At 45.3% G+C, this 24491-nt stretch overlaps 1 protein-coding gene across 2 annotated transcripts in view; it reads left to right on the forward strand.

Annotated features, from left to right (window-relative positions):
- The window catches only part of SETD1A (SET domain containing 1A, histone lysine methyltransferase), a 1239111-nt gene that overhangs the window by 873674 nt on the left and 340946 nt on the right, over positions 1-24491 (forward strand). The gene's annotated exons all lie outside the window — the stretch shown is intronic.

A 24491-nucleotide genomic window follows, 5' to 3' on the forward strand; every position in this document is an offset into this window, starting at 1 on the left:
TTGAAGCAGCAGTCCGTCATCCTATAAGTCTTAGAGCTGTGTGCCATCCATTTGGCGTTCAAGCCCCTTCTGCCTTTCATCAATGGTAGGTCGTCCAGTTCCTGACAGATGCAAGGACAGACAGGTTGATCCTCTTCATGCCAAACAGTCTGCTGTTCATTTGTTCTTTTTGTCTCCAGCCCTGCAGTTCTATATGGTTTTCACAGTTAAGGTTTACTTATCAACACTTTCTTCATTTGCATGATCAGCTCTCTTTAGTCAAGTCACCCTTTGTGACCATTTTCCTATATGTGCATTCTGCTTTATTAATTATGCTACAATGAGACCTTAATTTGGCCTTTACCTTTTTGAGGTGTCTCTTAAGAGCATGTGCCCATTTACTTATTTAGGCTTCTTATCCTGAAAAGTATTTGCGTGCTTCATCAGTGAATTGCAGACTTGTCTGTTCAGCTTTCATACACCTCCTTTTTCCCTAGCAGATTGGTGCTTTGGAATCAAGCATCCTTTTTCAGAAGGTTATATCACCTTTGCATGGAAAGGGAAAGACTACCTGACTCACCGCTTTTTTCAATCCACCTCTAAGAGGGAAAGCCTACACCTGTTGGTTCGTAGGCAGGCCCTTAGGTTCTACACTGATTAAAGAGCACCAGGTAAGCAATCAAAGGCACAGACATTATTGGGGCGGATTGTCCTGTATACTAAACTGTCTTGCATTCTGGCCAAAAGAATCCTTCTGAGGGCCTTCAAGCTCAATCAACGAGGGCAAAAGCTGTGACTACAGCCCTGTCTAGAGGTGTTCTGGTGTTGGACATCTGCCTTGCTACTACTTAACGTCGCTCCAAACTTTTACTAGATGGTACTGCATTGCCTCCCAGAGAGGACCATTTCACCAGTTCTATCCTGCACTCCCCTATTCAAAAAGTGTGGAATCTGCAGTTAGAAGTATCAGTAAGATAGCCATCAAGACTGATGCTGACACAGCCAATTTTTCAGCACCCTCCAGTACAGGAAGTTCCCTTTTTGTTGGGGCATGCAGATGAGGTTTCTCGACTTACAGGGGCGGCGGTTAACATCACTCCCAACCATACCAAACCTGCAAGCCCAATTTATACCTGACTATTAACAGGGTTATTGTCAACCAACCACAGTGGGTTATACTGGAACACGGTCCCTGCAGAAAGCCACTGCCCCAGAACCGGGATATGGGCCGCAAACAGTAACATCAATAAAGTATCTGCTGCACCACCTTCATCACACCCTGTAGGTGCAAACATCTCCAACTACCTGCATCAGTGGAGAAACCTCACATCTGACAGATGGGTATTAGACCTAGTTGCTTATGGCCGTACCCTGGAATTTATAGAAAGGCCACCAAACACTCCGCCAATGGAAACGCACCCCTCTTGTCAGTACTTATTGAAAGAGGAAGTCCTCACAATGCTAAAAAAAGGAGCAATAGAGAAGGTTCTGGTTGCTCAAAAGGAAATGGTTTCTACTCCCGTTTTCCCTCTTATGCACGAAAACAGGAGATTGGTGACAATCCTGGACCTCAGAAAGCTAAACGAATTCCTTCCCTCAAATATCTTCTCTTCACAGTAGCTGGTATTCATTACCAATTCCGAATACTCCCATTCAGCCTCAAGGCAGCCCCTTGCATATTTACCAAGTGCTTGGCTCCGGTAGCAGCCGCTCTCAGGAAACAAGGTCATCAGGTATTCCCCTACCTAGGCTACTGGCTGCTAAAAGCTGCAACTTCAACACAAATTGTCAGAAATACCAAAGCCTGCCTGCCACTCTTTCGCAAGCTAGGCCTCATGGTAAATCATTGAAAATCTTCAACAACTCCCAGTTTCTGGGAGCCGACCTGGATACTATGCAAAAAAAGGCCTTCCTCTCCCAAGAAAGCGAAGACACTAGCTCAATTAGCGCTAAAAATCTCAAGAAATAAGTGTTTCGGTGAGGATGTTCAAGCCACTTCTGGGAAGGATTTCTTCTGCAATCACCCTAGTTTCTCTGGCACTCCTCCAGATGGGTCCTTCTAGGATTTCATAACCATAACCCCCAAGGATGATAGAGGCTAGCTTTCAAGGCCTTATGTTTATGCCATTGGTACCTGATTTTACATTCACCACGTACGCTTCATTAGAAGTATGGGGGGGCTGTTTACAGACCTACAGATCCAAGAAAAGTGGTCAGCATCTCAGAAATCAATGCACATCAACAGCCTGGAGCTGAAAACTACTTTTCTTACCCTGCAGGCTTTTCTCCCATGAATCGATGGATCCTCGTTGCTGGTCCGTATGGACAATATGATCAGCATGTGTTATATCAACAAACAAGAAGGTACCCAATCTCTGATGCGGTTTCACGACCCACAAGATAGTCCTGAAAGCTGAGCACGAGTCCAGAGTGCACAATACCTTCGCAGACACTCTCTGCAGAGCCCAAGACAATTGCTACGAGTAGGAGCTCAATCAACTGCATCTGGACAAAATGTGGGGGAACCCAGCATTAGATTTCTTTGCAACAAACAGCCACTCCTAATGCCTGTTCTATGCCAGTCAATATCCCCTCCCAGGGTTGTGGGGAAATGCCCTTTTGATGCAATGGTCCAAGGCTTATGCTTACGCTTTTCCCCCTTCCCACTAATCCCGAAGGTTCTCAGCAAAATGAAAATCTAGCAGTGTCGCTCATCTTGATCGCTCCCAAGTGGCCCAGGCAGCAATGGTTTACAGAACTCCTCATGTCGGAGACCAGTCCCATTCGCCTACCAACACTGTTGACAGTGAACCAGGCTCAGATCTTAAACCTGGAGCCAGCCTCTCTTCATTTACACGCATGGCTCCTGAGTTCTATGAGTTTCGAAACATAAACATCTCCCAGGAATGAAGAAACATATTGTTTGAGGCATGTGAGCTGTTGATCACATGCTTTGCATACTCCTGCCATCTAGTGTTAGGTCTGGATGTTTGAAAGTTGTTTTTCTTCAAAGAAGTCTTTCCAGTCACAAGGTAGGGGACTCCTCCTTTCGGTGATAGTGTGCATGGGTATCGGCTCTATTGTTAAATTGTTTTCTTCCGCCATCCGGTTCAGAAGTGTATTGCTGCGCTCCAGTTCGAAGCCGGACTCCATTCAAATTCTGCCCTCGGTGCCACACCATGTATCTGTGCACTGAATCACACAAAGTATGTAACTTGTACTAGTCTCCGGAGCACAACGAACAGGACTGTGATGCGTGCAGATCGTTCTGATAAAAAAAAACATTCCATGATCGTCGGGCTCGATTGCGAAATGCAGTCTCAAAACGTTGAATACACGCCGGACATCTTCTGCGAAGAATCCAAGCACGAATTTGACGCCCAAGGGGCCTAGGAAGAACAAGAAGAACTTGTCTCCATTCCAGAATCGGACTCCGAGTTGGATAGAAGACTTGCCACAAGGTCAACGTCCCGTGAGTACCGAACCCCCTTTAACCCAAACTCCAAAACAAAAGGCTTCAGTCCCACCCCCGTATTTTGGGACGTCGTCCCAAAATGCAGTGATGTAGTAACCATGGTGCCAATAAGGCAGGGCACCATTCCTATGCGCACGCTAACACAATTAAAGTTGTGAATACAAAATAAGGACGAACATTGTTTAAACGAGGTGTGCATTCCCTACCTTGCAAAATTCAGTCCCACCCCCGTCTTCGGGCGATGGTCGGCACTGACGAGATGTTTCTGATGCCCCGCACTCCGGCTCGTCACCGAAACACGTCACTTTGCCTTCCGGCTCGGGATCGAGTCGGCCAAAGTCTGGCACGAGCCGAAACCTTGAGGCTTGAAGCCGAAAACTGCTTCTGAGCCAAAATCATTGACACCGAAAACAAATCCTCCTTCGGCACCGAAACCTTCAGCGCCGAAAAGTCATTCTACCCCAGCACCAAAATCCTCAGTGCCGAAACCTAAAACTGTTCCTCCAAGGCTGCAGGAAACCTAAACATCTCCCAGGAATGAAGAAACATATTGTTTGAGGCATGTGAGCTGTTGATCACATGCTTTGCATACTAATGCCATCTAGTGTTAGGTCTGGATGTTTGAAAGTTGTTTTTCTTCGAAGAAGTCTTTCCAGTCACAAGGTAGGGGACTCCTCCTTTCGGTGATAGTGTGCATGGGTATTGGCTCTATTGTTAAATTGTTTTCTTCCGCCATCAGGTTCAGAAGTGTATTGCTGCGCTCCAGTTCGAAGCCGGACTCCATTCAAATTCTGCCCTCGGTGCCACACCAAGTATCTGTGCACTGAATCACACAAAGTATGTAACTTGTACTAGTCTCCGGAGCACAACGAACAGGACTGCGATGCGTGCAGATCGTTCTGATAAAAAAAAACTCCTTGATCGTCGGGCTCGATTGCGAAATGCAGTCTCAAAACGTTGAATACACGCCGGACATCTTCTGCGAAGAATCAAAGCACGAATTTGACGCCCAAGGGGCCTAGGAAGAACAAGAAGAACTTGTCTCCATTCCAGATCGGACTCCGAGTTGGATAGAAGACTTGCCACAAGGTCAACGTCCCGTGAGTACCGAACCCCCTTTAACCCAAACTCCAAAACAAAAGGCTTCAGTCCCACCCCGTATTTTGGGACGTCGTCCCAAAATGCAGTGATGTAGTAACCATGGTGCCAATAAGGCAGGGCACCATTCCTATGAGCACGCTATCACAATTAAAGTTGTGAATACAAAATAAGGACGAACATTGTTTAAACGAGGTGTGCATTCCCTACCTTGCAAAATTCAGTCCCACCCCCATCTTCGGGCGATGGTCGGCACTGACAAGATGTTTCTGATGCCCCACACTCCGGCTTGTCACCGAAACACGTCCCTTTGCCTTCCGGCTCGGGATCGAGTCGGCCAAAGTCTGGCACGAGCCGAAACCTTGAGGCTTGAAACCGAAAACTGCTTCTGAGCCGAAATCATTGACACCGAAAACAAATCCTCCTTCGGCACCGAAACCTTCAGCGCCGAAAAGGCATTCTACCCCAGCACCAAAATCCTCCGTGCCGAAACCTAAAACTGTTCCTCCAAGGCTGCAGGATTCGATTTTTGCCGCCCCAACACCCAAATCAACCCAAAACAAAAGGAACTTTATAAATCCAGATACTGGACGTGTTCTTACTAAATCACCTCAGAAACGCAAACCTGAGTCAGAGGACACCCTTTACCATATTTGTTTGAAGAGGAAGAATGTAGGTACTAACCCCTCCCCTCCTCCTCCACCACGTTCCCCTACACCAACCTGTCCTCCTTTGCACCCTTTACTGATTACACCAACTAACTCTCCACCACCTGATGATGATGGAGATGGGGGGACAATATTTTACCAATAGACCCCTGGAAGGATTAGAGCACGGATTCACCTACAGATAACGACCCATATCTTCACCCTGTTCCCTTCACCCTTTCCCCCCCTGATGACATTGTAGGATATCTAGAATTACTTGCTAGAGCTGCAGAAATCATGGGGTACAGTTACACGAGGAATCTCTAGCGAAAGATTTCCTATTTGAAATGCTCAGTAGCACACAAAGGGCTAGCCGCACTCTACCTATGCTTAAAGGTATGATAAGACATGTCGATTATATCTTTAGATATTCAGTGCGTGCTCGCATTCTCACTCCCAGAATTGATCAAAAATATAAGCCTGCTCCCTCAGATATCGAGTCTTTATGAAAGGACAGTTACCACTAAACTCCTTGGTGGTCTCTAATGCCCGTAAACGGGCCAATTCACAGACTACATGGGATGCTTCCCCTCCAGACAAAGAGTCAACACTATTAGACACCTCTGGTAAAAGAGTAGCCGCCCTAGCAGCGAATCATTGGCACATTGCCAACACCCATGCCCTGCTAGCCAGATGTGAAAGGGCACACTGGGGCAAAATGGAGCAGTTGCTACAACATACTCCCAGACGGGCACAAAGCAAAAGCCCAGGATTTAGTTCAGGAAGAGAAGCTTATATCCGCTTCCTCAATTATATGCGCTTTAGATGATGCAGACACCTTAGCTAGAGAGATCAACACTAGTGTGTGAAATTAGGGAGACATGCATGGTTGAGGATTTCTGGTATCAAACCCGAAGTATAACAGTCTATTTTAAATACTCCTTTTGACAAGGAACACCTCATCGGGCCCAAAGTATATAAATCATTAGAAGAAATGACAAAAGACACAGAAGTAGCCATCTCCATTTGAGCTCTGCAGTCTCCCTCTAATCGGGGCTCCTTTCATCGCTCCTTCTACTGTGGAGGGTCGAAAACCATGTCCTCAGACAATACTGCCGCCTCTTACAAAGCCTACAGTCAAACTTCCTCTACAAAGAGCTTCTTTAGTTGAGGATACTGAGGCAACAACAAAGGTGTAGGCAGGGTTTTAACACCACGTAATTCCCCCTCACCCCACCAAGCAGTGTCTTGCCTACACTTCCCCCCTAACATTTAACACCTGTCGGGAGACGTCTTCTACAATTCCTTCCAATTTAGAAATCCGTCACCACAGACAAATGGGTGTTAGGAATTATCTAACATGGTTATTGCCTGGAGCTTACCACCAATCCTCCAAACATTCCACCACGTTCTCTCAAAATGTCATCAGAACATTTACATCTACTTCAGCTAGAGGACAAGTCTCTCCTGTCCAAAGGAGCCATAGAAACTGTGCTGTTACAACATCAAGGGACAGGTGTGTGCTCCCTGTACTTTCTCATCCCCAAAAAGGACGGCTTCGTGAGACCTATTCTAGACCTCAGGGAACTAAATCTCTACATACTTTCGGAGCATTTCCACATGGTGACACTTCAATAAGTGCTCCTACTTCTACAGCAGGGCAATTTTATTTCTACTCTAGACTTAAGACGCATATTTCCAAGTTTCAATTCATCCTGCTCATCGCATATACCTCAGATTCATGATAGTGGGTCATCATTACCAATTCAGAGTACCGCCGTTTGGAGTCACCACTGCTCCCAGGGTATTTACCAAATATCTGGCAGTAGTCGCAGCACATCTGAGAAGACAGCACATCCATGTCTTCCCATACTTGGACGACTGGCTCATCAAAGCCAGCACTTTCCAAAGGTGTCTCCAACACACTCAAATCACTATTCACTTAGTTCACCACCTAGGGTTTACAGTGAATGCGTTGAAGTCTCATCTACATCCTTCCAACAAACAAACTTATTTGGGAGCCATGATAGACGCTTACAAAGCTCTAGCCTCTCACAATACAGCCAGGATTCGCAACATTCTGTCCCTTCTCACCCAATATCAGCCCAACCAATCATGGGGGTGGTGATGCACGGAGCATCTGCACTAATCAAACACTCACACCCAGTCAAAAGATCTGGGTTTAATCCATCACCGTTCTTTAGCCCACTCTTCCACCCCAGTTCAGACATGGCCATATGCAAATCAGTCTGACCCTGTGCCTCATGGGAACAGTCCAGCCCGAACTGCCAAGCCATGCCTTCCCTGGACTTGAAACAAGCTTCCTAGGACCGGTTTCTGGCATTCCAGCCGTCTTCAGCCAGGCTTGCTTGAATCCAGTGGCAAAGTGAGCAAGGGACTCACTTCTGAGCATACCCTGCCAACTTATGGCGAACAAAGCGGTACAAAAGGGGGTGGTGATGGACGGAGCATCTGAACCAATCAAACACTCGCACCCAGTCAAAAGATCTGGGTTTAATCCATCACAGTTTTTTAGCCCACTCTGCCACCCCAGTTCAGACATGGCCATATGCAAATCAGTCTGACCCTGTGCCTCATGGGAACAGTCCAGCGCAAACTGCCAAGCCATGCCTTCCCTGGACCGGAAACAAGCTTCCTAGGACCAGTTTCTGGCATTCTAGCTGTCTTCAGCCAGGCTTGCTTGAATCCAGTGGCAAAGTGAGCAAGGGACTCACGTCTGAGCATACCCTGCCAACTTATGGCGAACAAAGCGGTACAAAAGGGGGTGGTGATGGACGGAGCATCTGAACCAATCAAACACTCACACCCAGTCAAAAGATCTGGGTTTAATCCATCGCCGTTCTTTAGCCCACTCTGCCACCCCATTTCAGACAACCAATCATTGCCAGCAAAAGTATTCATGCAATTGCTAGGGATGATGGTGTCCTACATTATAATTGTTTCCCACGCAAGACTTCACATGTGTCCCCTTCAAGAATCAAGAATGCTTAGCAAGTCAGTGGAACCAGTCGCAGTGTCAGTTGACCGACCTAGTGTTGGTGGCCGTACTCCTCGCTCTCTGCAGGGGTGGAACCCAAAAAATGTATCCAAAGGGCGGCCCTTTCTCGACCCTGTTCCACAGACAGTGCTAACAGCAGAAGCATCGCTCACTGGTTGGGGCGCTCAGCTACAAAGTCACACAATCCAAGGATTATGGACTCTAAAGTACAAGAGCCTCCATATAAATCACCTAAAGCTACTAGCAGTGTTTCTAGCGCTCAAAGCCTTTCAAACTCACCTAATAGGTAACACTGCCTTAGTCTGCACAGACGAGCGAAAAAACAATGGTTCTGTTGGGAATCACGTGTAATTAATTAAGCATACTTAATATGTATTATGAAATTACATTGGTCATTAAATGTTGTAATGCAACACACACAACACAACTTAATTCAGAGGAAAAGTTCCTGTTTTAATTTTTAGAAATATAAGTAAATAACTGGCTGTCCAAAATATAGACCTGCAATGAAGTACGTGATAGGTGATACAATTAGTGACTGGTCGTGATTAGTGACATGGTGCTGTACAGAGGTGACCTGAATAACACATATTTACAAGTATGAACGTATGAACCTGACAGCACCAAGACAGCACATGCACGAGTGGGAACTTCATCCCCAAATTCTTCTTCCCTACTTTCAGGAATGGGAATTTCCCCACATCGACCTGTTTGCCACAGCTCAAAATGCCCAAGCTTCGCCTCCAGGTTCCCACACCCGCTCTCCAAACGCAATGCGCTATGGATGAGCTGGTCAGGGATATTTGCCTACGTTTTTCCGCCTCTCCCACTCATTCTGCTGGCAGTTCTGAAGCTCAGACAATCATCCTTCAAACTCATTCTCATAGCTCCCACATGGGCACGTCAACCTTGGTTCGGCACTCTGCCAGAGCTCTCAGTAGTTCCACACCAAAAGGTGCATCTCAACTCCAGTCTCCTCACTCAGAGCCATGGAAAAATTAAGCATCCAAATCCCAAGGAACTCCACCTAGTGATTTGACTCCTGAAGTCATTGTTTGGTTATTTACAATTACCACCAGACTGTATGAATATCCTAAAGGAGGCTAGAAAAACTACTACTAGGGCATGTTATACAGAAAAGTGGAAACGATTTGTTCTATACAGTAACAATAACAATATCAATCCCCTTGATGCTTCAGTGCAAAACATCATCTGTTATCTCTTACACTTACAGCAATCTGAATTAGCCTACACATCGATTCGATTGCATTTAGCAGCAGTAGCTGCATACTTACAAAACAGACAACACTTATCCCTATTCAGAGTACCAATGATTAAAGCCTTTATGGAAGGTTGCTTTTCTTTTTGCAATCACTTCCTTAAGGAGAGTTGGTAAACTCCAGGCACTTACTATACAAGAGCCTTTCTTTCAACTTCACAAATACAAAGTGGTTCTTTTTTTTTTTTTGCAGAGTTTTATATAGCGCGAACTAGACCTGAACCGAATCAGGTATCAGAGCGCTTTACATATTTTTCCAGTTACGTTACATTTTACGTTTCCAGTTACTTTCATTTTAGGCACGGGGAGATTAAGTGATTTGCCCAGAATCACAGGAGGTTTTGGCGTCGTTACCGAGACTCAAACCCAGATCCCCAGGTCCGAGGTCGAACGCCTTAGCCATTAGGCCAACTCTTCTCCCCTTCAAACCAATCCCAAATTTCTTAGTAAAGTGGTTTCTGCTTATCACATCAATCCATATGTTGAGTTACACACGTTGCTTTCCTCAACCTGATTCTGTTGCAATATGAGCTCTACACACACTGCAAGATGGGTCATGAAATTCATCCAAACATGTTATGTGAAAGTGAAAAGAACCTTGACAATACCCCATGAAGCGTATTCCACTTGCTAAATAGGGGCTACTATGGCTTTCTTAGGGAACATTTCCCTAGCTGACATCTGTAAGGCAGCAACATGGTCTAGATGGCACACATTCACCAAACACTATTGTGTAGATGTGTTAGCGAGGCAAGCAGCTAATGTAGGCCAGGCAGTATTTAAAACACTTTTTCATACAACTGCAACAGCTACCGATTAAGCCACCGCTTTGGGAGTTATTGCTGTATAGTCTATGCAAAGCATGTGATCTACAGCTGCCTAGAACGGATAATGTTACTTACCCACTAAGCATCTGTTCTTCGCATGTAGAGCTGTAGATTCACATGTAGAGCTGTAGATTCACATGTGCCCACCCACCTTCCCGGGTACCTATAGCTGTTGCGGTTTTCTTACTTTACATATATACGCATGAACATCTCTATTCTATCTTTACTAACTCCATTCTCACCCTCTGCGGAAAACAATCTAACAATGGAGTCGATACCCATGCGCACTATCACTGAAAGGAGGAGTCACCTACCTCGTGACTGGAAAGACTTCTTCAAAGAAAAACAACTTGCAAACTTCCGGACACACCACTAGATGGCAGGAGTATGCAAAGCATGTGAATCCACAGCTCTACATGCCGAGAATAGATGCTTACTGGGTAAGTAACAATATCCTTTTAGAGTATAGTCTAACTGCAGATTCCTCACCACTCGCCCACCTCATTGTTTTGTCTGGTAGACTTTGGGTAGGTTATAGGTTCCAGGCTAGAATTTGCACTCTGTCAGCATCCCAGTTTGTCAGTTTAGCTTTTGATGGTGAAGAGGTCTTTGGTTTAAACACTAACATCTGATAGAAACACGTTAGTTATAGATTCCTTACCTTAGAATTACCCCCAGGCGTCAGACTGGATCCAGAGAGTTTTTTCGTCAGTAGTACCTCTGCGCATCGGAAGGTGACGTCGGTCTGCTCTTCGTCTGTCGTCGGCGGCGTGGTCGCCAGGATGACGTTGCGGCAGCTACTTAGATGCCGCCCTCACGCGCTGACGTCATTTCTTTCTTTATCCGCGCCAGCCAGCGCAGATCTGGAAAGAGCGGTACCTCAGTCGTTTTTTTAGTACATTTTTGTCGACGTCTTGTTCAGAGTCTCTGACTCTGAGCAGGTGCCTGAGGGATACCCGGTTTTAAGACATGTGGTTCCTGTAATCAACTGATGTCGGTGACGGATCCAGCCCGCATGTGCCTCTTTTGCCTGGAGCGTGACCACGACCCCAAGTCGTGCTCCGACTGTCAGTTGTTAATGCCGAAGGCTTTGCGGGAGCAGTCCCGAAAGCTGCTTGAACGACGGCAGTTGGCTCCGCACTGTTCGAGGTCCCGGTCGAGAGGGAGGTCGAGGGACAGGTCGCGGAGCCACCATCATTTCGGCTCAAAGTCACCCAAGTCTTAGCACTCAGGGTCGGGTAAGTCGAAGCATAAGAAGTTGTCGAAGAAGCAATGTCGCTCTACTTCTAGTCAGTTGACCAACTCGACGGGGCGCGCAGGTGGTGCCACTCCCGCGGCTCTGACCGCAGAGCCTGAAGGGTCGACTTCGAGCTTACCTCCCTTTCCTGGACCTGGAGCGACCCCCGCCCAGCTTTGTACGATCTACAAGGCGATGCATGCCATCTCTGGGCGGACCGACCCTGCTGGCTTGCCTTCGGGCACCGGGAACTCGGTTGGCGGGCCTAGGTCTTCGCTGCTGGCAACTCTGGCCTCGGTGCCGCAGGCCACCCTTGGATCCGGATTGGCGCCGGTTGACCTTATTACACCTCCACCGGCAACGCTTCCGACGGCATCACTTCTGTGCCCGACGCCGGTCTACCCTCCTGGCCGGTGTCGACCCCAGCCTCCTACCCGATGTGGACACAGCGCCGGGTGGGGTTTTCATGTCCCTGTTCTCTCCTGGGGCCCCTTTCCAACCACAGTGGCACCCAGCGGAAGATGAGGAGGACTGGGAGGGGTGAGGTGACCCTTTAACTGAACAGCTTGAGCCTGAGCAGTACTGGAGAGAGGAACTGGGGATGCCAGTGGTCTTGACACTTTAACCGACCTTGGCATGTTGTCTCCTCCTACCGAGGCTACAGAGAAGGGAGTGTTCTACGCTGTGGTGTTGCCTAGGGCGGCCCAGGCTCTCAACCTTGAGCTTCCTATGGTGGCGGTCAGGACTAACCTCCTGATTGAGGTGCTTCAGCTGGCAGCGAGCTCTTCGAAGCCCCTGCAGCCGTTTAATGAGACCCTCACGACGTCCTTTTTGGGCACATGGTCCAGGCCCAACACAGGAGTCTTGTGGACAAGATGATCGCCCGACGCCACTTTCCTCTCCCAACACCCCTCCCCTGAGAGCTTGGTGGTCCAAGCCTCCACCTCCAAAACCGCCTTCCCTACCTCTCCACCGGAAAGGGAATCCACGAAGCTGGACCATCTAGGAAGAAAATGTTCTCTTCCGCCAGCTTAGGACTTCGGTCTGTGAACACTGCATGTCTCTTGGGCCTTTATTCGCACTCAGTGATACGGTGGTGCAAGTGCTGCCTCCATGTCCGGAGGAGGTCCAGGCAGTTCTCTCCCTGGCGGTCACCGCCGGGAGAGATGCAGCTAAGTTTACGATCTGTTGTGGGCTGAACACCGCCGACTCTCTTAGCTGGACCATTTCAACGTCGGTATCGCTTCAAGGACTCGCGGGCTTCAGCCGCTTCATAACTGTCCTTTACGTCTCTTAACCCTTAAGGCTGCTTTCCTGGTAGCCATCACTTCTGCTAGAAGGGTGAGTTAGTTCCATGCTCTTTCCTCAAAACCTCCTTTCTTGTCTGTTCATCCGGACATGGTGGTTCTCCGGACCCGTCTGTCCTTTCTTCCTAAGGTGTTCTCTGCCTTCCACATCGGGCAGACCATTACTCTGCCCACCTTCTTTCTGCCTCTTCATCCTTCAAAGGAAGAAGAGAGCTCTACCGTCAGGCCCAAAAAACGTTCGCTCTCCTTCTATTTGGATCGCACAAAGCAGTTCCGGGTGAATAATCAACTTTTTGTTGGCTACGTGGGTACAAAGAAGGGTCAGGCCATGCACAAACGCACCATTTCTCGATGGATCGTGCTGTGCATTAAGGTATGTTAGGCACTTGCTAAAAAGAAGCCTGCAGTCTGGGTACAAGCCCATTCCTTCCTTTCGTCAGGAGATGGCTCAGACTCAAGTGGAGATGAATACCCCATTTACGGTAAAGGAAGGAACCAAAATAGACGGGGCAATCGCCGTGGACGCAAGACATGGCAAATGCCACACTACCAGAGGGGTCCTCAAGGAATGCCATACCAACCTTTTAACCCTCATTTTCAAGGTTGGATAAATCCATATTTTCAGGGACCCCCGCCTATGAACCCCCAGATGCAACACCAACAAGGCCAAAACTACCAACAGCGGCTTCCTTTTTTAGGGGGAGGCCTTGTGACCCAGAGGTTGAGACGGAGAGGAGTGACGTGGTCAGATCAAACACGACAAGTACAAACCAGGAGCGTGACAAAAGCGAAGGCAGGATCAAGCACAACGCTCTTGTTGTGAACCTGACTGAAAAGGTACTTACCCCCAATCAAGAGAGTATTCTGAATAAAGGCTTAGGTTATGTACCCACACCAAATCTCAACATCTTCAGAATCAAATGTGAACTTGCTGAATTCTGCCGCAAGTTAAAATTAAAAGCTTTCTTCACGAACCAAGAGACACCCACTGTGGACGGAGACACCTCATTACGTAACAAATCAAAATTCTGCCCAATGAATTCACAAGTGCCAGTCGAAATTTAACCTTCGAGCAAGCCATAATGAAAGAGCTGGACGAATTGACCAACAAGACAAAAAAAAACTTTCAAAATGTAACTAAAGCAGAACAACAAGCCCTGAACGAACTCAAGAATGATGGGGAAATTGTCATAAAACCAGCTGACAAAGGGGGCGGAATAGTTCTTTTGACGAAGGAAGGATATCGCAATCAATGCATGGATCTCCTGTCAGATGAGAAATGTTATCAAATAATCACAACAGATCCCACACCCAGACTACAACGGACTATCGCACTCATGCTAGAGGAAGCAGAAACCCATAATTGGATTTCAAAAAAAGAGGCAGAGTATCTAGAAACGAAAACGCCAAGAACACCCTATTTTTATTCTCTACCCAAGACCCACAAAGCACGAACCCCACCACCAGGTAGACCCATTGTATCTGGCGTGGGTCCATTTTAGAACCACTCTCACAGTTTGCAGACCAGTATTTAAAACCCCTTTACGCAGAAAACACCCACCTACCTGAGAGATACAAGAGACCTTCTTAATCACTTACAACAAATTGTCTACTCAGAGACCAATATGATCTTGGTGGGGTTAGATGTAGAGAGTCTCTACACAAGTTTACCACAACAAAAGACTCTGGATACCCTTGAGACCCTAATTTTCAACATGGCATGGGAATATAAAACCCCCCAACATTTTGTGCTAGAATGCTGCAGACTCGCACTGACAGAGAACTTTTTTCAGTACAATGCAACGCTATACAAGCAGTGCCACGAGACATCGATGGGAAGCACATTTGCCCCGAGCGTGGCGGGATTATACGTCAGTAACTTCGAAGAAATGTTTGTGAACAATACAGACAACCCCTTTCAACGTCACATACATTTTTGGAAGCGTTATATTGATGACATTCTCCTCATATGGGAGGGAGATATGGAGAGTTTGCAAAGTTTTCACTCTTGGCTCAATACACGGGATGAGTGGCTGAAATTTACGTATACAGCAAGTAAGAAAAGTCTGGACTACCTGGATATCACCGTTTATGTAGAGGAGGAAATTCTACATACCAAAACATTCTTCAAACCCACTGCTAAGAACAGCTTATTGTCTTTCAACAGCTTTCACCCTCGCCCCTTAAGGGAGAATCTCCCTTACAGCCAATTCCTCAGACTGCGCAGAAATTGCAGCAAAACAGAGGAATACAAAATCCAAGCCAACGAATTATGTAAAAAACTTGAGGACCGGGACTACCCGAAAAAGGTGATCAAGAAATGCAAAAAGAGAGCGAGGAACCAAAATAGAGAAGGCCTACTAGAAAAAACAGAAAGAGCTCCACAGGAAGATCTACTGACGTGTGTAACAACGTACAGCGCGGTAACCAACAACATAAAGAAAATTATAAACAAGAATTGGCGCATCCTAACCTCTGCAAACATATCATGGACTCGCAATTTGAAAGACATTCTGGTCTACACCAGACCACCTCCATCAAGACTACAAACTCACACCGGCCTGTGGTATCTCTTGCCAGTTATGGGACATTTTCCGTGCGGATCATGCTCGGTCGGTAAACTGACAAAAACAAGAAAAGAGATACAACTCCAACCAAACTTGAAATGGACCTTGAGAAGTCATACTAATTGCAACACGAGCCATGTAATATACATGATTACCTGTCCATGTAACATGTACTACATAGGCATGACTTGCAGAAAAATAAAACAGAGAATCTGCGAGCATCGCAGCAACGTGAAATGTAGGAAGATCACAACCGAAATATCCAGTCATTTTTTGGAAAAGGGGCACACAGTAGATGATCTTATAAGGATTGTTTTGGAAACACTACCGAACAAGGACCACAAATCAGAACGTACCCTGTTCGATGGGTACACAGATTGCAAACATACCGGATAGGTCTGAACGATAATATCCCCTGGTTGAGCCTCAATAGATAACCTCACAGTGACGAGCATAATTGATAAAATTGAATATCACCTAAAAACTATATAATCAAGCGCAACATCACTAGACAAGTGGTCGGACGATCAATAATCAACTCTCCTCACATGAAAACACAATATAACATGTCACCAAGAGGCATTTTTGTATGAAATAGCAAAGAATATCATACACCTCATGTACATTTATCATTTTCTACAAGTAACACAATTGTGGGCTCACCGAAAAGCATATTTTTATTTATTATTTATTTTTATTTTTATTTAAAACAATTTTCATTCTTTCTAAACGAACAGCAATTTATAACATTTTCCTTCTATTTACTTGCAATGAAGAATAAAATTACTAAGGAACTATCCCGCAAAGTCTTTCTTCAGTCCTTATGGGCCGACATAATCTGTTCCTTACTAAAACGGCCCTGGAAACAAACCCGCTATCCTGGAACAGAAAGGGCAGCGTCAGCACAAGTTGTGTGAGAGGAAGAGAGCCGCAAATAGCTGAAACACGAAGCTTTGAAGCACGACAAACCGAGGAGTATCTTTAAACCCTTTTCTTATCAATGTTATTGTCATCCCTAGTAGGCCCCCTCGACCCTCAGGCACCCGTAGAAGCGCTAAATAAGTGCAAAGAGGTATGTCTCCATATTGATTATTTAATATGGATGACGACAAATTGAGTGCGAATACACGCAGTCTGCGTAAAATACAAACGAGATCTCCCGAGACAACCGAATGAAAGTGTAGTTTGAAATATGCTTAAATACCAAAATGAATGAGCGTGTGTGACAGAGCACGTGGACAATCAACATCCTGAGCAACATAATGAACCGCATGGCATGATGATGATGTGATTATTCTATTTTAATTTTCAATCTATATAGACAGATAAACAGCAGATTTAGCCTTCTAACGATAACATTAAGAAGAGCGTGTTATGAATGTGCAAAATACACTAACCAAGCTTTTTGTCTATACACATGTCCACCACTGAAGGATGAATCTATGAGAGCGATTGCAATTTTATTTTATTTTAAGAATGACAAGCCATGAAACTATGTCTAATGAGCAGGGAAATTTGCCATTTGAGACCACACCACAATCAAGGTTGAGGGCCAGGTAATTGAGTGTGTGTCATTTGCCTGATGGGCGGGCGGCTGTTCTATAAAGTATTGCCATTTTTCAGTTGCATAAAGAGCTGTCACTGAAGTAATTTTTAACGTCCCCTAAACCTCATTTCTTTCTCTCTTGTTATCCACACCATTTATCCTAACAGGTACGATTTTGACCTCCATGAAGTGAAGGACTATCACGTCACTTTACTACACAATCAACATAGTAAGAAATCCTTATGTATGATACTTCACTATTTTCCACTTGGTCCTGAAGAAAGCCCGACTGATCTGAAAAGACAACCCAGGGCTGAAACATGTCGACCGTTTAAAAAAAAAAAACACACAAATTGAGTGCGTAAGAATCCTAATAATTCCTAACACGCACATCTATATATTTTTCAGACTACTAACCCGAATCCAGATAAATAAAGAGAATGGACTGGCTGTCCGGGTTATTTTAATTTTATTCACTTACCACTTATCACTGATCACTACTGTTTTTAACCAAGGGTGAATACCTCCGGGTGGAGGTTACATAACAACTAACCCAATGATTATGCAGTCACGTGAATGAACAGCGGAGAACCAAGATATACCGCTACTCCAAACAACTTCACACGTGCATGAGGGTTTTTTATCTTGGGATATACACATCACCTGTACACCCAGGTTATGCAGGACAAGTGATCCTTCCCCCCCCAAAAAGATTTATGATACAAGCCCATTCCACCAGGGCGACGTCAGCCACTATTGCCCTAGGAAGGGGAGTGCCTATAAATGAAATCTGTCAGGCAGCCACATGGGCATCGCTGCACACGTTCACTAAACACTACTGCCTGGACAGCCAAGTCCGGAGAGACTATTTCTTTGGCCGTTCTGTGCTCCAGGACTTTCTGGTGTGATCTTGGTTCACAGACCTACCACCGGGGTTGGTATTGCTGATGTATCTGTTCTAAGGTAAGGAATCTATAACTAACGTGTATATTTCAGATGCACAAGTTACTTACCTTCGGTAACGATATACCTGTAAGAAACATTAGTTAGTTATAGATTTCTTACCAGCCCACCCATCCTTCCCGTTTTGCGAACTGATTTCTAGGATTAAGGACATCCTTTAAGGGCCCTAGTTTTGTGCACCATTGGTCAGTGTCTTGCATGGCTCTGTGTTTCTGGGGCGGAAAGTCGTGTACAGAACTGACGTCAGCGCGCGAGGGCGAAGTCTAAGTAGCTGCCGTGACGTCAGCCCGGCGACCCCAACGACGGACGCGGAGCCGACTGACGCCACTTTCTGACGCTCAGAGGTACTGCGGATGAAAAAACGTTCCGGATCCAGTCGAATGCCTGGGGGTAATTCTAAGGTAAGGAATCTATAACTAACTAATGTTTCTTACAGATATATCGTTACCGAAGGTAAGTAACTTGTGCATCAGGGTGCAGCGGTGATGCTTATATACAATTTCATGACATTTGTTTCGGAAGTGGGATGGAGTATGAGGCGCCACTGGCCATCACACAAACTATTGTAGAAAGTTTTCCGGATACAGTCTAGTTCCTGGAAAGATTCAAAAGGTGGGGGCTCCACCAGAAAGAGCGTTACTGAAGGTAAGTAGCATGTTCATCTCAGGCATTATATGCATTTATTTGTGAACTGCGGTGCTGTCCCTACAGGTATGGCTTCTATAAACCCCTTCGCTGCGGGGATTAATCCCCCGCTGTGCTGGGGGGGATGGGGGCGCGCACAGCGCCCCCATGCTCATGATGAGCTGAGCTTGTCATGAGCTCCGGTGCTCATGACGAGCTCAGCTCATCACAGGTGTATTACCTCCCGTGGAACGCTCAGCACAGGAGGGGAATTCTCCCCGCACCTGAGCGTTCCACGGCTCATGGCGAGCTGAGCTCGTCATGAGCACCGGAGCGCCGTGGCTCATGACGAGCTCAGCTCGTCATGAGCTCGAAGAGGTTAAACCATAGCTTGGTGGATTGCATCTTGCTGAATCACTTGCTATCTAAAGATTACTAGATTTTTGCCCTCACCGCTGTGGGGAAAGTAGCCACAACTATCTTCTTAAGAAATGTTTCTACAACTATACCTAGTGGATGGGTACTGCTGTAAGGCTCCAGTTTAAAACGTCTGTCTTTTGTATATCCACCTCCATAAAAGGGTCAAATGATCTATCCTGTCATATATTTAGCCCACAACAAGTCTTTCAACCCAGCATTATTGGATTCTGTAACAACTGTCAAATTGTTAGGTAGACATTTCAGTAATACAAACTAACAGCTTTTTGTGCTTATATGCTCAGTCATGCTTCTTTCAACACGTCTCTACCATTGTAGGTTTGTGCAGTGTTCACCTCCAACAGAATACCTTGTTTAATCCAAATTATGGTGCCCTTGATGTACGAAGCATATATGTTATAAAGAAAAATGTCCTGTGCTGCATGTTTTTTAATTTTGCACACTCCGCTGTTGTCTAATGGGTTTCTCGAAGAATGTCAGATTCTACACCTTTCCTCCTCAGATATCTGTACACTTTGATTTTTGGCTCTGGAATCCATGCTCCTGTCATTCCATCTCATGAAGTTATAACTACTTGCAGAAGTCATAGACAAGAATATAAGGCAAGGCAAATACCTGTACACTCAGGCATCCTGTAGTATGCATGACCATTGTTGCATCCATAACTTCGTGTTTATGGATGCTGCCTTAAGGATAATTGCATATAGCCAGGTTCTGAGCTGGGATGGGGCAGTGAGCTAAATAACGGTGATGGATCAAGCCCTGATCTTTGGACTGGGTAAGAGTGGTCTGCTTAATTCAGACACTCTGTTCATCACCACCCCCTTTTCTGAATCATTAAGGGTAATTAAGGGCACCCCCTACCCCTGGGGCAAGACCAGAACTTAAGTTGGTCCAACAACAATATTAAGAACCAATAACCCATCATCTCATCCTCTTGAGTAGAGAAAATAGCAAGAAGTTGGACTCAAGGCAGCAATCTTGCCCGACTGCACCCACTTTGCATCTTCTGCCCTGCATTCAAGATCCCACAGGTCAAATACTTGTTTTCAAATATCCAAAACATCTGATCCCAATTTGACCACGGGCGATGTATCTTTCATTCTCTATTAACCTTTAATGGGGATCCTGCAAAGCCCCAGTCCAGGGCTAATTAATGTGTTTGTACCTCTCAGGTCCATTGAATTACACACTGTCCAGGATGTCTCGAACTGCATCCAAAAGCACCACTCGGGTACATCGCCACCATAGGACCACTCGCTAAGCTATGCTCTGTGCTTGATAGTAATGCAGGCATAAATTGTTGATGGGTTGGCTTGGATTGTTTAGACTTAACCATTGAAGCGCAGTGGAAGTCAGAGGTTTGCACCACCATCTGCAAGAATGCCCTTCATCAAGAAGTTGACCCAGGATGCCAGGTTAGCAAAGAATTGTAGATCTCCTTCGACTACATCAGCAGCCTCAGAGCAATCAGTCAGGACATGGGGAGGTGGTGGTTGTGGTGGTGGTGGGGGGGGGGGGGGGGGCAGCCTGCCCAGTTAGCTGCTTGTCCTAGTCCAGAAAAACTGCAAATGTTCACTAGCACTGGGCCAGTGGATGCTCCTGTGCACAAACATTCACTCAGCCCCAGTAAGACCAAAAAAAAGCGAGACCACCTCAGTGCCACCTCTATGGAAACTCTAGTGCTTCCATGCCCTAGCCATGGCAGGCCTCGGCCGCAGGACCCATGCTGTGATAAATGCAGTTCCTTAGTCCAGGACCTTGGGGGTGCCCCCAATAAAACCACAGCCCTTTGATCCCAGCCAGAGATTGTGAGCAATTTGAGGGTGAGCATCACCGCAGTCCCCGCCTTGCAGCCACGTAAACCCATTCACCTACATTATTCCTCTATAAACACTTTGGCTGTTGGGCGAGTCCACTGACTTGAGCAGCTTATCTGCACCATGCAGGCACCTTCCATACTCCCGACACTGCCTATCCACAACCTAATTTCCTTCCTTCAGGGATCAGGAGTTGGCACAGCCACATGCTGCCTCTCATCTGCCAGTGAAGCCTTGTCTCTGCTGGCTGGTAATCTGGACAATAAGCAGGATAGGTATACTTTTTTTAAAAGGTTAAAACAGTGCTGGTTTGGCCAAATTAAATCTGAAACACATTTGGATGAATTAATTGCATGTAATTAAACCCCCCAAAAGTATTGTTTCTTACAAGCGCTGTTTCCTTTAATGTTTCCTGGATAACCATTATTATTGAAAGGGTTCTGGGTATCCTACTTGTGTTTGGAGATGTTCCATGGTTTATGAATTCAGAGAGAATACCCATTACAGAGAATTTGGCTTTTTTTTATCGTTCTCTAACAGTGTCTTGCTTGAGGTCAGATTAGTTTTTTCAATCTGAAAGGATCCCAAATATATTACTGATATTTTAAATGGTATATGGATATGAGTGGTATTATGCAATTATTAAAAGTAAGTAGCTTTTAATTGTCCAGCACAGCTCCTTCCCCCAAACTCTGCAACCACCTTATCTCTCTGCCTATTGCCTGAAAGCTCGCCAAATATGAAAGCACCTTTTTAAAGCTCTAGTTGTTAGAAAATGTTTTAAAACATTAATTTGGTCCATTATGTTGCAAATTTCTAAAATGCCAGCCATATGAGAAAAATCAGAATGATTGAATCAATTTTAAATGGAAAAATTTAAGTTCATTAGCACAAAGCTGCCTTGTTTGATAATCCTGCAGCATTCATAGTAATTGTTCTCTACTGGGCATATGTGAAGTTAATTGCTTCTGCTTTTAAGGTATCAGTTTTACACAGATGCAGGTGCCTCAAATGATTTTCTTGATTTGCACAGGGCAGTTTGTAATATTTGAGCCAACTATGGTCTTCATTGCATCTCCTTTCAGTTATTCCCATGTGCCACTTCAGTTTTATATTGATCGATTGATTAATAAACACTAATTTCAGTGATACATTTAGAACCTTAACTGCAAGCAGTTAGACTCCCCATGCAGTTGTCCAGAGGTTAACTGGATGGACTGGCAGGGATGTTTGCAAGTCCATATTAGTTTTATGGGAAGAGGTACCTCTACATACCTGGAGGCAAAAGGGGGAGATAGCAAAGGAAATAGACCTTATGGATACCCCGATATGAATACTGTCCACACAAAATCTTACAGAAGGTGAAGATTTGGTAAGATTATCTGATGTTATCAAGTAACATGTAGTTACATCTACTTGAGGAAGGCTTACAATCTTTTGGATCAGAATCCTATTAAGTTGTATCATGGAAACAGGAGAAAATAGGACATTAAAAAAAGTTAAGCCCTTGCAGGAGTGACGAAGGGTGTACTCAAGCTAATCTGATAGAGACGGCTAGCCACAAATTCCTTACCTGTGAATTACAGGTGCCAGACTGGACCCGAAATTGTTTCTACATTAGTACCTCTGCGCGTCGGTAGAGGAGTTTCCGTGACGATGTCATCCACCGGATGTGACATCAACAGAGTCCATATAAGCCCTCGTCTGACACGCTGAAGTCAGTTTCTTTCTTTCTGCACTTCAACGCTGCTAACTCAATGTTTGTCGACTACACTGTGCTTTTTTTCTTTGATTATCTGAATACTAATGATGTTAATATGTCCTTTACAACTTTTTACAGTGCACAACAATTAACCTTTTTGGATATAGAGTTATTTGTAGAGGGGGACAGACTTTGCAGTCGTATGTTTCGTAAAGAGACAAGCTGTAATGCTCTGTTACATGCTGGAAGTTGTCACCCGAGGAGCCAAATTAATGCAATTCCTTATGGAGAGATGCTTAGAGCCCGCAGGAATTGTTCACAGGATTCAGATTTTGAATATAACCTGACAGATATGGCCAATAGATTTACTAACCGAGGTTACGACAAGAAAATGGTGGTCCCTGGTTGTTTTTTGTTATGCATCTTATTTTTTGCCCTGTTGAGTTTCTATGCTGGTGTCTGCACCGTGTTCTTTTGCTTTCAATCCAAGTTCTAGTTGGAGTATTTCATGGTATTGAGCGGATGCACTGTTGCCTCTTTCCCTGTCCCAAAGTGTACTTCGTTTGTGTGCCTTACAGGTAATTCTCCATATGTTTCTGACATGATGCTATGGAAGATGGTGCGCGGGTCTTTTGGCGACCTCCCCATCAACCCCCCACGCCACCCCACCCTTTGAGTGTTTCTCCACACTAGCCTGGCAGGTCTTTTCTTCCACTTTATCTGGTGCCTTTCTTTCCTAGCAGACGCAAGGGACAAAACATGGTTCTTGGCCTAGGGTGCATTGTCTGGTCCCGACCTAGGTGGTGTTTTTTTCTTTACTCTCTTTAGGCGTTAGCACTTCTTGGGTTAGTTCCCGCTATACACAAGCAAGATGGACTCCTGTTCTTTCTCCCTCTTTACAATCCTTTCTGACGTACCGTGTCCGTTTCTTGGCATGGGTGGCTAACTCTGCCGACCCCATCTCTTCTATGCCTCTGCATGGCCTGTTTTAATTTGCTTCTGCCCTGCACAAAGCTGCTGTTGCGTTTTTGCTGTTGGACAATTTTTTTGTGGTTGTTAGAGACGTTTGTATTATATTTCCAAAACCAGCCCTAATGAATAATTCCTGACATGGCTAGTTTTCATCTTCAGTTTCATCTCAAACATGGGTTCTTGACCACTCACTCTAGGTTGGTTCGTATGGAGGTTGGTGATTCCTTCAGATTTCCTCCGTCTGGTCCGCTGCTTCAGCCAGGTCACTTCGCCTGTTATATGTTCTTTTAAGATGGGGACTATTTATCTGAATGGGCCCAGGGGTGTGGAATTCCACAAAATATGTACTTGTCCATGGGACAGGCTGCTTCATGAATCTACTTGGCCTGTAAAAATATCCACTTGTCCCTTTGGTGCCATGTAGTGCGGCAACACATTATATGGCAGCAATTGTTTTATGTAAGAGCTCTGCAAATAGCCTATCTGATTATGGTAAAATTCATACTACAGTAGGGTTTTAATATTAACAATTCCATTATTTTGCCACCTTTTCGCAAATCTACATACTGTGGCTGGAGATAGCAGCAATCAATAGTTCTAGGGTTGGATTGCCCTTTCAATTCTTCTCAACTTAATAACTTGTATGTTTTAGGGTTTTTTACCAGCTGTTCTCTAATCTTTTACCAAACTGAGAGAGGTTGGAAATCTACTCCTGACAAGGGCAGAAGTAAAACTTCTTCCAGTTGGGAAAAAAGTGGTTGGAAGAAAAGTGAATTTGTTGATGCTCAACAGATTTTCACATGAGCAGATCTACACATGCAATTTGCTCGTGTTAAAATGCAGTTCACACATATTTTCTGAGAGTACAATTTCCCTGACCTATCTCTGTAAATATTTGTAAATTTATGAAAATAATAAATATGCACTAATGCAAGGACCTACACCATGGGTGCATTTTGTGACTTATTTTAAGAATTAGACCCCTATTTTG

The sequence above is a fragment of the Lissotriton helveticus genome, chromosome 7 (genome assembly GCF_964261635.1).
Source record: "Lissotriton helveticus chromosome 7, aLisHel1.1, whole genome shotgun sequence".
Taxonomy (NCBI): domain Eukaryota; kingdom Metazoa; phylum Chordata; class Amphibia; order Caudata; family Salamandridae; genus Lissotriton; species Lissotriton helveticus.